The sequence below is a fragment of the Trachurus japonicus genome, chromosome 7 (assembly GCF_045865225.1).
Source record: "Trachurus japonicus isolate A0001 chromosome 7, Traja_1.0".
Lineage (NCBI taxonomy): Eukaryota > Metazoa > Chordata > Actinopteri > Carangiformes > Carangidae > Trachurus > Trachurus japonicus.
Genome location: NC_140913.1, coordinates 4705480 through 4721311, shown reverse-complemented (window position 1 = coordinate 4721311; position 15832 = coordinate 4705480). Strand labels below are relative to the sequence as shown.

General features: G+C 41.5%; 2 protein-coding genes and 1 long non-coding RNA gene across 3 annotated transcripts in view; 1 reads left to right on the top strand and 2 right to left on the bottom strand.

Annotated features, from left to right (window-relative positions):
- acss2 (acyl-CoA synthetase short chain family member 2) overlaps positions 1-8197 on the top strand; it is a 223175-nt gene extending 214978 nt beyond the window's left edge. The window contains exon 20 of the transcript XR_015036131.1: positions 8181-8197. The gene's annotated coding sequence lies outside the window, so the exon portion shown is untranslated. The remainder of the gene's footprint in view (positions 1-8180) is intronic.
- LOC146984046 (uncharacterized) overlaps positions 1-10081 on the bottom strand; it is a 46208-nt gene extending 36127 nt beyond the window's left edge. The window contains exon 1 of the long non-coding RNA XR_015036133.1: positions 10036-10081. This is a non-coding gene — a long non-coding RNA (uncharacterized LOC146984046). The remainder of the gene's footprint in view (positions 1-10035) is intronic.
- The window catches only part of LOC146984045 (galactose-specific lectin nattectin-like), a 170951-nt gene that overhangs the window by 152798 nt on the left and 2321 nt on the right, over positions 1-15832 (bottom strand). The window lies entirely within an intron of this gene.

Sequence of the window (15832 nt, the reverse complement as noted above, 5' to 3'; positions counted from 1 at the left end):
AAACACAAGCCGGAGCGACGATTAGTTCCGGTTTGGTCGGAGGAGTCTGTCCACTGCCTTCAAGACTGTTTCAGCTGCACCGACTGGGATATGTTTAAAAATGCATGCACTGATCTGGATGAACTCACAGACACTGTCTCGTCCTATGTGACTTTTTGTGAAGAGTCTATAATCCCAAAGAAATCCATTACCATATTTCCAAATAATAAACCCTGGATCTCCAAATCGGTCAAAAACACGATTAACAGGCGCAACATTTGTTTTAATAGTGGTGATATGGTTCAATATCACACACTCAAGAAACAAGTGAAAACTGAACTGAAAATAGCCAGGGTGAATTATAAGGAGAGGGTGGAGAATTTGTTCAGATCCAACAACTCCCAGCCGGCTTGGGAGGGAGTTAGGTCCATGATGGGAATGCCGACCAAAAGGACTTTTAATTCCTTGTCTGATTATGAATTGTCTGACGATCTTAACAATTTTTTTAACCGTTTTAATACTCATGATTTTACGGAGGAACTCTCTGGCTATAAAAATGTGTCCTCTGATGAAACTGAAACTGTGCACATTGACAATGGAACTGTTTTTAATCTTTTTCGTAAAACCAAAGAGAGGAAAAGTCCTGGCCCTGATGGCATTGGAGGTCGCATTTTGAAAAATTCCGCCCTTCAGTTGGCAGACATTTTTTGTTTTCTTTTCAATATGTCTCTTCATACTCACAGGGTCCCTCAGCTTTGGAAAAACTCTGTCATTGTTCCTGTCCCCAAAAACAAGGCCACTCCGTCACTAAATGACTTTAGGCCTGTTGCCCTGACCTCACTTGTAATGAAGTCATTTGAAAAAATTGTCAAAGAGGTCCTCTTATCTAAAGTTAAAGATCATCTGGACCCACTTCAATTTGCCTATAGGTCAGGTCGGGGGGTGGAAGATGCAACAGGAACTCTTTAAATATGATTTTAAAGCATCTTGAGGGGAAGAAAACATTTGCCAAATTACTTTTCATTGATTTCTCATCAGCTTTTAACTGTATTCAACCCCATGTTTTAGCTGAGAGATTACATCGCTTTTATGACATTGACTCTGGCCTCATTGGATGGTTGATGGACTTTTTAACTGAACGGTCTCAGAGGGTAAGGGTCAATGGGGTTTTTTCTGATGTCCTCTTCTCCTCTACCGGCTCTCCTCAAGGTTGTGTTCTTTCCCCCCTTTTATTTATTTTATATACCAATGACTGTCGCAGCCAGTACCCACAGCGTCATATTTTAAAGTTTGCCGACGACTCAGTCATCCTGTCCCTCCTCAGCAGTGACGACCCTGACCACGGACCAGTGGTCAGAGACTTCACTGACTGGTGTGAGTCCTCCTTTTTAAGCATAAATGTCTCCAAAACGAAAGAAATGCTCATTGATTTTAGAAAAAACAGCGCTGCAAACACACCGGCGGTGATCTCTGGGGGAAAAGTGGAAGTTGTGAGCCAATACAAGTATTTAGGAACCACACTTGACGATAAGCTGACCTTCGAAGCCCACGTTGACACTCTTTGTAAGAAGGCTCATCAGCGGATGTACTTTTATCGGATGCTCCGTGGTTTTAATGTGGACACTACTTTTACGTTTTATACTTGTTTTATCGAGTCTTTATTAACTTTTAACTTAATCTGCTGGTTTGGTCTTTTAACATGTAAAAATAGGAACAAAATCGTGGGTATTGTTAGGATGTGCAGAAAAATTGCAGGCACAGCCCTAAATGACCTCTCCGACCTGCACAAGGAGAGGTCAGTGACCAAAGCCAGACTGATCCTGGCAGATCCAGATCACCCCTTGCACGCAGAGTTCAGGTTGCTTCCATCCAGACGCAGATACCTGCTTCCTAGGTGTAAGACGAACAGACAAGGCTTTTAAATGACCTATGTTGAATGTTTGATGTGGCTGTTTGTGTTTTTTGGATGTGTTTGTTGTATGTTTTTTACTACTTGCTGTGAAACAATTTGCCCCCCGGGGATAATAAAGACTCTTGAACCTTGAAAAAATAAAGAAAGACAGATTCAGATTTTTCAATTTTTGGCATAAAGTTTTGAGAAATCCTCTCACTAGAAGATTTGCTTATTGTGATACCCAAGTATTTAACCTCTTTTTTCACCTTTATGTCATCTATTGAAACAGTGTCCGAATCATGTATGGCCATTATTTCACACTTTCTCTTATTAATTGTGAGACCAGAGGCACCTGAAAACACATTTAAAGCTTTTATAACAATAGGGACTTTAAGTTCATTTTGAAGAAACAGACAAGTGTCATCTGCCAGCTGACTGATGGTTAGAACATCGTGACCTATCTTAATACCTTCTACATTCACACAATTAACAATAAACAGATGAAGAAGTTCAGCAGCTATCAAAAATAACAAAGGGGAAATTGGACACCCTTGTCTTATCCCATGGTTTATATCAAAACGAGGAGAGGTACCATGTGCCAGGGATACACAGCTATTAAAGTGTACTTATGATGTTCCTGAAGTTTTCTTTGAACCCGAAATATTGCAAAGCCTCAAAAATAAACGAATGTTCTACAGTATCAAAAGCTTTGTAAAAGTCCAAAAACAATATCAGTGACTTTTTATCAAACAAATCTCCATAATCTAAAATATCTAGGACAAGCCTTATATTATTAGAGATGTGCCGACATTTCATAAAATCTGACTGTGTTACAGAAATAATTTCCTCGAAGCAAAATTCTAAGCAGCCCCAGTTGGCAGGAGTCTGGTTTTCTGGTTGACATACTATTGACTGACTCCAGATGCAGCCTGCCTGGTAGGCAGCATGTGTGGCAAGGTGAAGAGGGCCCGGGCGGGGATTGAACCCACACCTCCCGGGCAAGAGTCATGCGCGCTTGCCAGTCACCCAAAGGGACATCCCCTTGGCCAAGTAGCCAGGGCACATGATCAATTGGAGGCATAGTGACAGGACCACCACTGTCACACATGCTTCACATGCTGCTTCAGTGCTGATTTGGTTGGAGGAATGGCCGCAAATGGCCTCTGCTTCCGTGCAAACATGTCCAACCTTGCATCATTTACACCTTCAGCAGTGCTGAATCTGTCATACATGATGACCACAAACTTCTCCAGGGTCTTCAGGTCTTCTTCACCCACCGGTGGTGGGTACTGGCTAAGTTTGATGAAGACCCTGGAAGCCTCATCAAAAACATCCCACGTTTGCCATGCAGACTTGACATCGCAGCCAGTGAAGGCATGAAAGAAGAGCACCCTCTTTTCTGCAAGACTGGAACACAAGTCATGTACAGGAACCCACCTCAGGTTCTATCTTTGGCCAAAGGCAAAGTGCTGAAGTGCTTGCAGAACACTGACTGCGATGACGACAACATCTGTGTCGTTGGCTTTGACTATGATGACCTTGCAAAGATCCGTGTGTCAGCTTCTTCATGACTGCATGGTGCCACCCCAGCCAGATTGATAGTGCGGTTGCTGACAGCATCTTCTTCCTTGGTCACAATGACCACATTTGCCGTGGCCACACATGCTATCTTATCAGCCAGAAAGTTGAACAGTTCGGCTTTGTTGTCATTTTCTCTCAGGAAGTTTTGCCATTTTGAGGGAATTTTGCCCAAACCTGTCACCCTGCGTCTCACCCCGTGCCCTCGCTTTGATCTAGTTTCAGCTTTCAGACTAGATGGCTGGTAAACATCAAACACAATGTCTGTTCTCTTGTACTTGTTAGAGTATGCTTGTATTGTAGGAAGGACATCGAGCATTGTGTACTCTTCAAACGTCTTTGAACTCCGTGGGGGCAGACTGTTCACCAACGCAGCACCATCAATGATGATGGTGTCGGCGTATGGCTCTGTCTCAGGGATGGTAACTCGGCTCTCAAGAATGGTAGTGAGGTGGGATTTCAGACAGGTGTGGAGCTTTCCACCATCACTGAGGGCAGCAGGATGTGACTGGTTTTCATGACGGAAGAACTCCTTCAAGTCACACTCTCTGCTCTGGCATGATATGAACAGCTTGGAGAACAGCTGACAGTCTTCCTTCAGCACTTTTTGCTTTAAAGCAGTGGCTGGTACCTGTCGGAAGAAGTTAACCCTATTCTTCTTGATTGGTTCATAGAAGGTGGATTGTTCCTCCCCTTCCAGTCCCTTCATAAACTCCTGGAAACAGAAACGGTCTGCCTTGATGACAGCATTGGCCTGTTTGTGAGCTTGGTCAATAGCCATTGCTGAGAACTGTCGGCTCGTTTTGTGTACAACAAAGTTTCCACTCTGGAACTCCTGAGCCAGCTGAGGATGCTTCTGTCCCCGGGTCATCATGTCTCTGTAGTGGATTGGAAGCCACCGTGCATAGTTTACATTGTTGTTTGCAAAGAAGTACGGTATCAGCTCAGCCAGTGACTGACAGTACAAGAAGAAGTTGGCTTCCCTGAATGATCTGATCAACAAGAGGATCACCAGTTCCATTGACAGCACCATATACCAGAAATGAAACTGGGGACTTTGCAGTTTGAGCTGCTCACACCAAGCTTCGAAGCTAGGTACCTCTGCGGATTGTTCATCTGTCTCTTTCAAGTAGTCCGCGTGGGCTTCCTTCAGAAGCTTGTACAGACTGCATGCTGTTATCTGGTGCATCTGTCGTGTCCTAGTGATGTTTGAAGCTGTCAGAAATGAATCTGCTGTCCCAGGAGATGCTATCCCTGCCTCCAAGAGGGCTCCTGTGCAACCACTGCCCTGGAGTAGAGTTCCAATGCTGCCATTTCAATATGCAAGCCTCCGAACATTATGACGAACTTGTCCTCAGCAGAACCAGCCTGTCTAGGAGCTGTCCATGGTTATGTGGCAATGTGAAGAGGGCCCGGGCGGGGATTGAACCCACACCTCCCGGGTAAGAGTCACGCGCGCATGCCAGTCACCCAAAGGGACATCCCCTTGGCCAAGTAGCCAGGGCGCATGATCAATTGGAGGCATAGTGACAGGAACCTCAACTGTCACAGTTACTTAAAGCAGATATCAGTGGAATGTTTTTGTTAATATAAGTCCTAAATAGTCCTATTTTCCGTCAGCAATCACTTACATGAAGTATTTCAGCCTAAACACGAGTCTCTCCGTCACTCTGCTCTGCTGTAACCCGAGGAGAAAATTTTCCTTGTGGGATACAAGTGTTATCCAATGAGGGGAGAGAACGGCATGAAGGGCTGTGTGTGCAGCCAAGGGATGCGCGTGAATGTGGTGACGTAGCACGAGGACCAATTGATGCCTGACAAGGGCGGGGGCTGCTAACTCATGGTGCGTTCAAGGAAACTCGTACTTTGTGTTTTTCCTTCCTGTGAAGTCATACCAGTTCGATCTGGTACGAGTTCACGGGTCGGAAGTTACGAGTGGCCGTTATAGGGAACTTTCACAGACAACAGGACGGTAAAAACACAAGCTACGGGTTACCTGGAACGCTACCAAGTCGTAGTTGTGACTTGAAGCTGTAACTTACGGTTTCAAAAGCCTGCCTTGAACACAGCATTAGCCGAAACGGCCGTGCCGCTGTTATCTGCTTTAACCAAAAGTCTCTTGAAATATCAAACAAAGAGAACTATGGACTGTGGAAGTTTGAATAGAAAAAATACAGAAGTTATCATGACGTTGAAAGGTATGTTGCGGTAAAAGAAAAGAAAAAGATAACGTTGATTCGGTGAAAACCTGCCTATACAGGCGGGGGCGGCGGGGCCCTCCTGCCTCGCGGGGGTATACTTTATGGCCCAGATCCCTCTGTATCCACAGCTGTAACGAGAAGAACAGCTGCACCGTGCCACTCTGCTCTACAGGACATCTATGGAATATAAACAGAAACACAGCACAACCACATTACAAGATAACAGTGTTTTTCATGCCTTAACCCATAAGAACCCAGACCCATTTATCCTTGAAGGAAAATTAAGTGGGGTGAAACACAGACCAAGTTGAATGCATGGAACACATTTTTGAAGTTTTTTTTAAAATAGCGCCACCTATTGTCAGAGATCTGGAATGTTGCATATATGTCACATCGGGCGTTTTTGGTAACTTAAATTGTCACTTGAAAGTAAATGGGCTTGACATTTTCTTTTGCTCTGTAACACAAATTTGACCTTTTATTTGCATTTCCATAACATATATCAAAATTACAAATTTGCTGATTACTATTAACACCTTTTTAAGACAAGTTTCACCACAAAAAAGGGCAAACACTATAGAAATGCGAATATTGCCTCATATTGAAGGCTTTAACCAGTTACTGAAGCCTTAAAAGCTGTGCAACCACAATTTTCTTTCCAACTACAAATACCTTGGCATCTGGATGGACAGTTGTCTTAATTTTAAGCACCATATCACCACCCTCATTGCTAAACTAAGAACAATACTTGGCTTTCTATACAGAAATAAGCGCCGTTTCCCTACTCACCACAGGAAAAAAATTGGAGACACAGTTTTTTCTCTGTTTTAGACTATGGAGATGCCATCTATGGAAGAGCTGCTAGTTCCACTTTGATTCCATTGGATGCTGTTTACCACTCAGCCTTACATTTCATTTCCAATGATTCATATAATACTCATCACAGCACTCTTTATCAAAATGTCGGCTGGTCATTTCTGACAGTACGGGGAAAACAGCATTGGTTTTTATCCATTTTTAAAGCCCTGTCACAGTTATTGTCTCCTTATTTATCATCTCTGTTAACTATGAAATCACAAAACATTGGTACCCACTCACAGAACTGATAGTTGGGTCATATTCCATTCGTCAGAACTGAGCTGGGTAAAACGTCCTTCTCTCACAATGCACCACATGGGACCCTCTCTCCCATCAGTACAGCAGTCCAGAACCCTTGTCTCAAACCTGGTTCATGACTGTTTGACTGTGTTAACTTTTCTTATTTGTTTCCTAATATTTTCTTATGTAAATTCTCATTCTTCTTTGCTGTATTTGTTGTTCTGTATACAACATGTATTGCACGTCTGATGATCGTCAGTACATCCTGAACACTGTATCCTATTTTGTTACAAAAAATACAGCAAAAAAGCATAATTACATTAATATGGGACCTGCTTGGGATACTAAAATCTTGTTCATTTACTGAGAAGAGTGTCTCTGCTAAATCTGTGATTCAATTTCCGGACTGATATATCATTTTATTAAATATTGATTGAATTTGACATTATTTTTATGTTAACAATTTTAAATTATGTTTTAAATTGAACAACATAGAGTATATTAATTCAAAATATCTGAATCACCTAATTTAATTGAGCAGTTCTTTGCCATTTTTCTCATTGTGACATAGGCGTCACATGGTATTTTTCCTGACTTTTTTTAGGCTAAGGCCCGATGTGACGTATATGTCACAGCAATATTTTCTTAAGTTGTTTTATATGAGTTTCTTCAAAAAATGAGGTCAGAACAGGTCAAATACAACAAGGGACATGTTATAAAAGGATTTGCATTGTGAAATGGGTGGTGGCTTATTTTATTGACACAAAGCAAGCTTTTTAAAAGTAGCTGCCTCTGTGAAATGTGCCAACTCTGCTGGCCACCATCTTGGAAATGTTGTCATGGATAGAGAGATTCACAGAGAGTCATGTGACTGCACCAGGATGTTGAGTAGATGTCACTTAGGGACTTCATGAGTTAAAAGTTCAACATCAATATGTGTAAGGGGCTTTCCAGGACACTTGAAGGCAGTGTGACACCCGTGTCACCGTGGGTCCTTATAGAGAAATATATGTTGTGTTCTGTAATGCTGTTACGTTGGGGTGCCATTAGGAGGCACCACTGAATAATACAGGACCATGTATGTATTTGCAGAGAGAGAAGAAGAAGCTGTGTTGTGATGCTTAGTTCCTGCTGAGCACGTTGAGAGTAAAGTTGCCATGAGTTACAAAGTTTGCTTTTATTCTTCACTACACCAAAATATGAAACAGATACAGTGTTGAACCCTTTGCCAGCTTCATGAAGCATTGCACGACAGGGGCTCCCTCTTCAGGTCAGCAGGCAAAACTAGGCTATATGAATCTTTGAACATTTTTCTAACACAGCGAATGCATTGTAATGAATTTAACCCCTTTTAATATAATTTCGCTTACTTATTCTAACTTCTGCTATTTATACACACGCTTATGAAATCATTCTATTACAAAAACAACCTCTAGCTCCTGATGAGGATGTAAATCCTGTATTTAGACTGAGGCGGCAGAAGCAGGTGGTGATTCACAGCAACATTCACCATCAGTCTGCAGCTTTAAACACCCTTCAGAAATCCACTTCTAGTTGCTGTTGAAGAACAAACAAACAAGGATATGGTGCGTGCGCCTGTGTGTGTGTGTGTGTGTGTGTGGGAAGCCGGAGGTTGTTTGTGGATGAGGCCGTCCTGCAGTGGAACTGTGTGAAGAGGAGACCTGGGTGACACTTCATCTGGTTTTTATCCCGGTGTTGCAGCCATAAATACACAGCAGTCTGTAACATGGAAGTGCTCAGTGCTGGGACAGTGCAGGAGGCTCCCGGTGGTTCAAAGAGGCTTTACACTGGAATAAGGCTCATGTGACGTTCTACCTGTAGTTATTATATATCAGAACAAGTCTTCAATTTCTTTTTAATCATTTGTTGATGCATGTTTTTTTTAAATGAAAAAGTAGAATTCGTTGTGTTTTATTTTTTGCTTCTTTTTTTTCTCTCCAGTTGATGCTTATGTCTTATGTCTGTTGGCCTGTAAACAGGGAAAGTGTGATCAGCCTCATGTGGCCTGGACACCAACTGGCACCAAGAAAAGAAAAACAGTTTCTAACCCAGGATAAACACTGAAGGGAAATTAGGATCTACTGTTAAAAATAATAAATTTTCCTTTAAACGCTTTAAGTCCTTTAAATTAGAGATCAAGCTGTTCTGAACAGATAAAACTGGTGTTACTGTCATATTTTACTATTGTCTGTCAACATGTTCTATGAAGAAAAAATTGGTCTCACAACTCTTCCTGTCTGCAGCTCTCAGCTCCACGCTCATACAGATTCATACAGAGGTTGGTTGATTCCAAAACAAACTGCTCACTCACTCTCTCTGTCTCCCTATTTCCTGTCTCTCTGAACTATCAAATAAAGGCAAAAAAAGCCCCCCAGAAATATGTACAGTATGAAAAAAATGCTTTGAGTATTTACTGTACGAGTATCTCACTAGAGTATTTGGGTTCAAGCTACTTCACACGTCCTCTCTTTCTACATTTATGAGCTCTTGCAAACACTACACAGAAGAAGAATATTAAACTATTGGCCTATTTGATATTAGAACTAGTCCTTAAATAGAGAAATGTTCTGTTTTGCTCTTGTATTCTGACTGTGGATATAATTTATGTTTTTTCCAAACATAAATCTATGTCAGATTCCCAGATTCTGCCTGTTCTGAGAGGTTGAACCAACAAACCATTCACAACACCGGAGCTCACTGAGTCTGCTAACCATCTGAACTTGGAGCTGATTTGGGCCTTGAAATGTTTCTAGTCTTAGTTTCTTTGTTAGACACCTGTGATTTTATTTAATTATTATTATTATTTATTGCTGTTTGTGTGGAGCTGGATGTATAACGCTAATAATTGTATCTAATGTTAAACAAAGTGCAGCCGCTTATTTGATTCAGAAAAGTTTTGTCTGTATAATGACTCAGGTGAAAGAAGACATGTGGCTGTTTTTTTCTCTCCGTTCATGCTCAGTTCTGTGTTCTTTTCATTTCCCTGTTTGTATCAAAGTGTATGCAATGACAGTAAATGGACATGACTACTTGATGCTCTGTCTGTTTATTTCAAAAGTTGTTGGATTCAGCAGAAATACAGTTTATACTGAAGGATCAAAATCCAACACTCCACCACCACTGAGGAACAAAGAACAAGAACCAATGAAATGAAGAGAAAAAAGAGAAAGAGGACAAGACCAGGTCAAATCTCTGACCTGCCTGTAGTTATACATTGATTTTATATCCCTGATGTCCCCTGACAAAATTACTGACACAGACTACGCTGTGATTAGTTGTGATTAACTGAACTAATTTGATCATAAATTCATATGTGTGCGTGTGCGTGTGTGTGTGTGTGAGTTCACACTGCTGTCACTGAAGTCTGATGTGATGATCAGTCAGTACTGATGCTCACAGACACTGTCGGTCCCAAAGTTTTGGCACAGACGAAAGGAATTTTATGGGAGCATGGCCGATCGTTCCAGAACGGACCTGTAAGAAGAAGAGAGAGTTTATTCACAGTATATATTTCTAATAAGAGACATACACATGTTCCCAAACATGCACTCAGTTGTTAGGACATCTAAGTTTAAATCATTAATCTTCTTTTTAAAGGATCTATTAGCAAAAGATGGATCATATTGAACTGATAGATGCATTTTCCCACTTGTCTTCTGGCTAAAATTCTGGTCAAAAATGCAAAGAGACTTAGATAATAATTTAAAATATTTTTTAAATGCAGCCAGGGAGCTCTCTGCTCTCATTCAGCCCAATGCATTTTTTTCACAGCAGCAGGAGAAGGAGCTCAACTTTGTAACTTGCTGTTAAGTGCTTTTTAATTCGTTTTAATTCACCAAAAAATAGTCACAGGTCACAAAAAAGTCCTCTTCTTACTTGGTGTGGCTAATTTCTGCACTTTCCTTACTTTTTTTTTAAGCAGAAGCCAGTGATCCTCTTATTAAAGGTTTTCTTTGCCCCTCACATACTGTCTCTGTCTGTAGCCTAGTGGTTAGCTTGCTGGGCTGAAGACCTGAAGGTTGCTGGTTCAAATCTTGCCTCAACAACAATTATAGTGAATTATTTTCCCAGTCGTCCTCTGTTGACTTCTGATAACTTGCTTCATGTTGAAACTGCTGCTCTGAGCCTGAAATTCACAGAAATTTTCATTGTAAGTCATTCAAGCTTGACTCTCAAGCTTTCTTGGTGTTGACACAGTGTGTTTCCAACAGGTGCAGCTTTGGGCTCGTTAACTTCAGAGTGAGACAGAGTGCAGCTCATCAACAGACAACAGTCTTTGCAACTGTGTGTACACTGTGGCCTAAAGGCAGAGTGAAGTTAGTATCTAGTTATTATTAATTTTTGTTCTAAAATCTAAATTTGAGTGCACCGGCCGGGGGGGGGGGGGCGCTTCCCTGCTGCTCCTCTGTCTCTCACTAATGGGCGGGGCTGCCCCGCGCTGCTCTCCATACATCCATAGCTCTCCCACATGCATGTACGTGCACACCGCTGCCTCGTCATAGATGTATAAGTCCATATGCTGCAGATATGATGAGACGTGAATGTGGAGTAACTATCGTTGTGAGTTATAAAGCCAATGGCCGCGTTTCCCAGATTCGATCTTTCTTAAGGACTTAAGAAGGCTCTTAAGAAGGGTTCGGCTAAGAAGGAGTGCTAAGATACGGGTGTTTCCCAGATGCGTTCTTAACTGCCTTCTTAAGATCACGCCAAAGAAGCTTCTTAAGAAGCTCTTAACGGGAGCTGTCCACCACCACAGTACTGAAACTGAATCAATCGATGCCAGGCAAATCGATTATTATATCACACGCCACCTATTACGCGCATAAATCACACACAGTGACAAGCGCAGCTGCACCGACGGGCGATGAATAAACCGAAAACGGGATTTAACACGGGGTTAACACAGGTCCCGGTGTCCGCGGGCCTGATTAGAAACTTCTCCGCTGTTGTTGCCGCGTTGGTCACGGGCAGCGACGGACTGGCCGTAGATGACACGGCACAGCCGCGTAAAGATGCGGCCAGACGGCTGCGTGACCATGTGATTGATGTGTGTGAAAATAAAAATAAAAATGTGCGCAGGGGCTGGCTGGTTTACAGCCAGACAACTCTGGAAAGGATGAAAACACAAGGTAGCAAATAGCTCACTTCATAGAGTATCTCCACTGCAAGTTGAAGCATTGCTGTGGTCTGGGATCAAAGAAAATTATTTTGGTGGTCAACACGTTTTTCTTTTCTCATCATCACTGAATGATCAATGCTATACATATGTATATAGGCTACATATAGCTATATTTAGGCAGTGGAGTGTTGATGCGTGACAGTCTTTTTAGTGCCAGTATAACATGGCACGGGAGGATCGGTGTCACGGCTGCCACACTCCACACTGACCCTTGCTTGCGATGCCCCCACCACACCAAGGAGCTCCCCACTGCATAAAAACACGATGCAACAGCGACACTAGGGGTTGATTTAAGAACGGCTGTGTTTTTGATGTTCATGCAGATATGGGACGTGGATGTGTGCGTAAAAATTATGATAAATGATAGTCATCATGATTAATTTTATTTGTGTGCCTGATGTGCAGAGCACACGTTATTCCTCATATTTAGGTTATTTATTGTTCTTATTTTATTTTTTATTTCTATTTTTTATTTCGGCACATATTTAATATGTTTTAAACATACGATGTGCACTGTTTAAATCTTGCTTAGTGTGATATTGATTTGCCTTGAAAAAGTGCTAAAAAGTCGCTAAGAAGACTCGAAAGAGTGGGTCAGCTCGATCTTACATTTCCTTCTTAGTGAAAGATCTTCTTAAGCTAAGAGCGACTCTGGGAAACACGTTCTTCTTTCACAGCGTTCTTAAGAGCGCTCCAAAGAAGATCTTAGCGCTAAGAGCTTCTTAACAAATCTGGGAAACGCGGCCATTAACATGACTTCCCAGTGGTAGCCGGCCCGTAGCCACTTATTCAAAATACTTAAATATGATTTCAGAAAAGCACCCATTTGTGCTTGTTTAACTAACACTACTTGTTAATCAAAGCAGAATAAAATGGAAGCTCTTAACGTTGTGAATCTGTTGCACTCAGCTTGTTAAGAACAAGTAGGCTAAGGGGGTGAATATGTGGGATGGGGAACACTCAAAGATTTTTATTGAGGTTCATTATTTCTGTGAATTGAGCCTGTTTCCTTTTTTGCTCACAACTTGGAAAATACTTAATCACAGAACAGGTTATGCTGGCGTGCATAAAAATAATTTTGCTATTTGAAACAGATAAGGGTTCACATTTTCAGAATCTAGACGACGTACTGCTATCAGTAACTATAGCCGCAGGTTGAATTTGCCTGAAATTGACCTTTAAGAATGAGCGCCAACCGGCACCACTCAAGGTCTGCTAGCAACAGAACTACGAAGCAGAGTAAGCAACAACCAACCAACTCTGCAAAGATAAAAAAATAAATAAATGAAATGAAACACAGCCAGGACAACTGCAGCCATCTTGGTCACAACCAACACAAGTTTATTTGTTGGCTCTAGACCACTTTTACAAACAGTTTGTCTCAAAGGGTTTTCCCAAAATCCTCTGTCTTTAGACCCTCACACCCTCACCGTAACTTAATCTTTAGTTTTAAGTTGCGGTTGGTAAAACATCACATTATCACATTACTCTATTCATATTATTCTGCAGAAAAAAAGGCCTGCAAGTGCAAAGAGGAACAAGGAAGCATTTAGAGTTAAAGTTACGTTTGCATAAAATGTTTGTTCTTTCAGTTATTGCTTATGGTACCTTCCTCATTTCAGGCATATCACCAAGTTCAGCTGGGAGAGTGAAAAACAACACATAACACCTGCTCCTGTGCCCAGACTCCAGTCAACCAAAAGCAGCACGGCAAGTTTGGTCTGCCACTTTGAAGACTGAAATATCCATTAACTACTCAATAAAGACCAGGAAAAACGGATCAGATCATGGTTTTCTGATAGCACCAGTTCTATAGTTGACACTGTATCACTCCCCGAGGGATGGTGCAAGTGAAAAGAAAGTGATGGAAAACACAAAAGGAAAAGGCCATTCAACCTGCCCTGTCTACTATTACTGAGCTGGATGTTTGTCTGACACTGCTTTATTCTCAATCTGATCAAACTGTAATAAAAATGAATCTGATATTTGATGATTGTCCCAGTGGATGACCTGTAAAGGTTTCACAATAACAGAGGGAACACAATGGCCAATAACTGCACTCAGGAAGGCACTGTGGATGTCCCCGCTGCTCTCCATACATCCATAGCTCTCCCACATGCACGAATGTGCACACCGCTGCCTCGTCATAGATGTATAAGTCCATATGTTTGTGCATGCGTATGAATGATCATGGTGGTGGTCGGAGGGGCCGTTTGGCGCGAAATGGCAGCCACGCTTCCGTCAGTCTGCCCCAGGGCAGCTGTGGCTACACACGTAGTTCACCACCACCGGTGTGAATGTGTATGAATGAATAATGGTTACTGTACGCGCTTTGGGTATCGGGTAACGGTAGAAAAGCGCTATATAAATGTAATCCATTATTATTATTATTATTATATGCTGCAGATATGATGAGACGTGAATGTGGAGTACCTAAAACCGTTGTGAGTTATAAAGCCATTAACATGACTTCCCAGTGGTAGCCTACTAACAAGTAGCCACTTGATTTCAGAAAAGCACCCATTTGTGCTTGTTTAACTCAACCTACTTGTTAATAAAAGCAGAATAAAATGGAAGCTCTTATTGATAAACGTTGTGAATCTGTTGCACTCAGCTTGTTAAGAAGCTAAATGAATGATAAATCACAAGCCTGCAGCCCATGTCTAACATTAGCCTACCTGAATGTAGTGAATCACAGCAGTAACAGGTGGTCCCGGGGTCCTATCCCCGATCGGGGAATATAGGATCCTCTTTTTGATAAATGGTCCTATGTTCAACGTTTTTACCAAAAAGGGTCTTATGTAACCCGGTCGCAATACATGTTGCTGTTACTGGGGAACATAGGATCTTTTTTTTTTTTTTAAAGGGTCCTATGGTCCCCGCTGTTGTTGGTCGATGGGCTCTCTCTATCTATCTGGCCTGTCTAGTCTCTACCTGGCCTTTTTACTAAACTTAACCAACTCATTTCTTCATTGCCTAAACCCAACCAATGGGACAATTACACTTCTCACTCAAAGTCACAACTCAACTTCTCACTTAAAAATGGGCAAAAATATGCCAAGTCACTCACAACTCCACTTCCATGTAATTGCATGTTCCCCGGGTCCTTTTGGGGAAAAGCGGGGAACAATCCTTTTTTAGAAAACAATAAACTCAGGAACAAATTTAAATTTTCACAAAAATCAAGCGGGTCCTATATGTTCCCCACTTTGTATGGGACCAAGGAACATAGGACCCGCTTGATTTTTGTGAAAATTTAAATTTGTTCCTGAGTTTATTGTGACTTTACTGTTGTAAATGTGTTGTTCCTACTGTAGAAACAGTTACTGTAGCATTGAATAAAGGGACAAGATAGACACCTTTTATGAAGTGGGTAAACTTCAAATAACAAACACTGATTCATTTGTCTTTATTATTCACAGATGGATTTTTAAGAAAGATGCCTTACTTGTTAAAATTAATTGTCTAAAGTTCAATTGAACTTTCTTTTTTTTTTAAATCAGCATAATTTAATGTACAGTAGCCTGTCACTTAATGATGTGCTGGTGATCAGATTTTTATTGTTTGTTTGTGCTTGTTGTTTGGCATTTGTTCATTCAAAGTAGTTCAATATGCTTGTGTTGTCGTATGATAAACATTTAGGAACATGCATTTCACAATATGTAGTGCATTAGCCAGGGAATATTATAGTATTATTTGTTGATGTTTGTTGTGTCAAAATTCACTAGCACCTCCTATAGCCCCCCCCCCCCCCCCCCCCCCCCATAATAATTTTCTGGTGCCGTTTCTGGTTTTCATTTCCCTGTTTGTATCAAAGTGTATGCAATGACAGTAATTGGACATGACTACTACCTCATGCGCTGTTTATTTGAAACGTTGTTG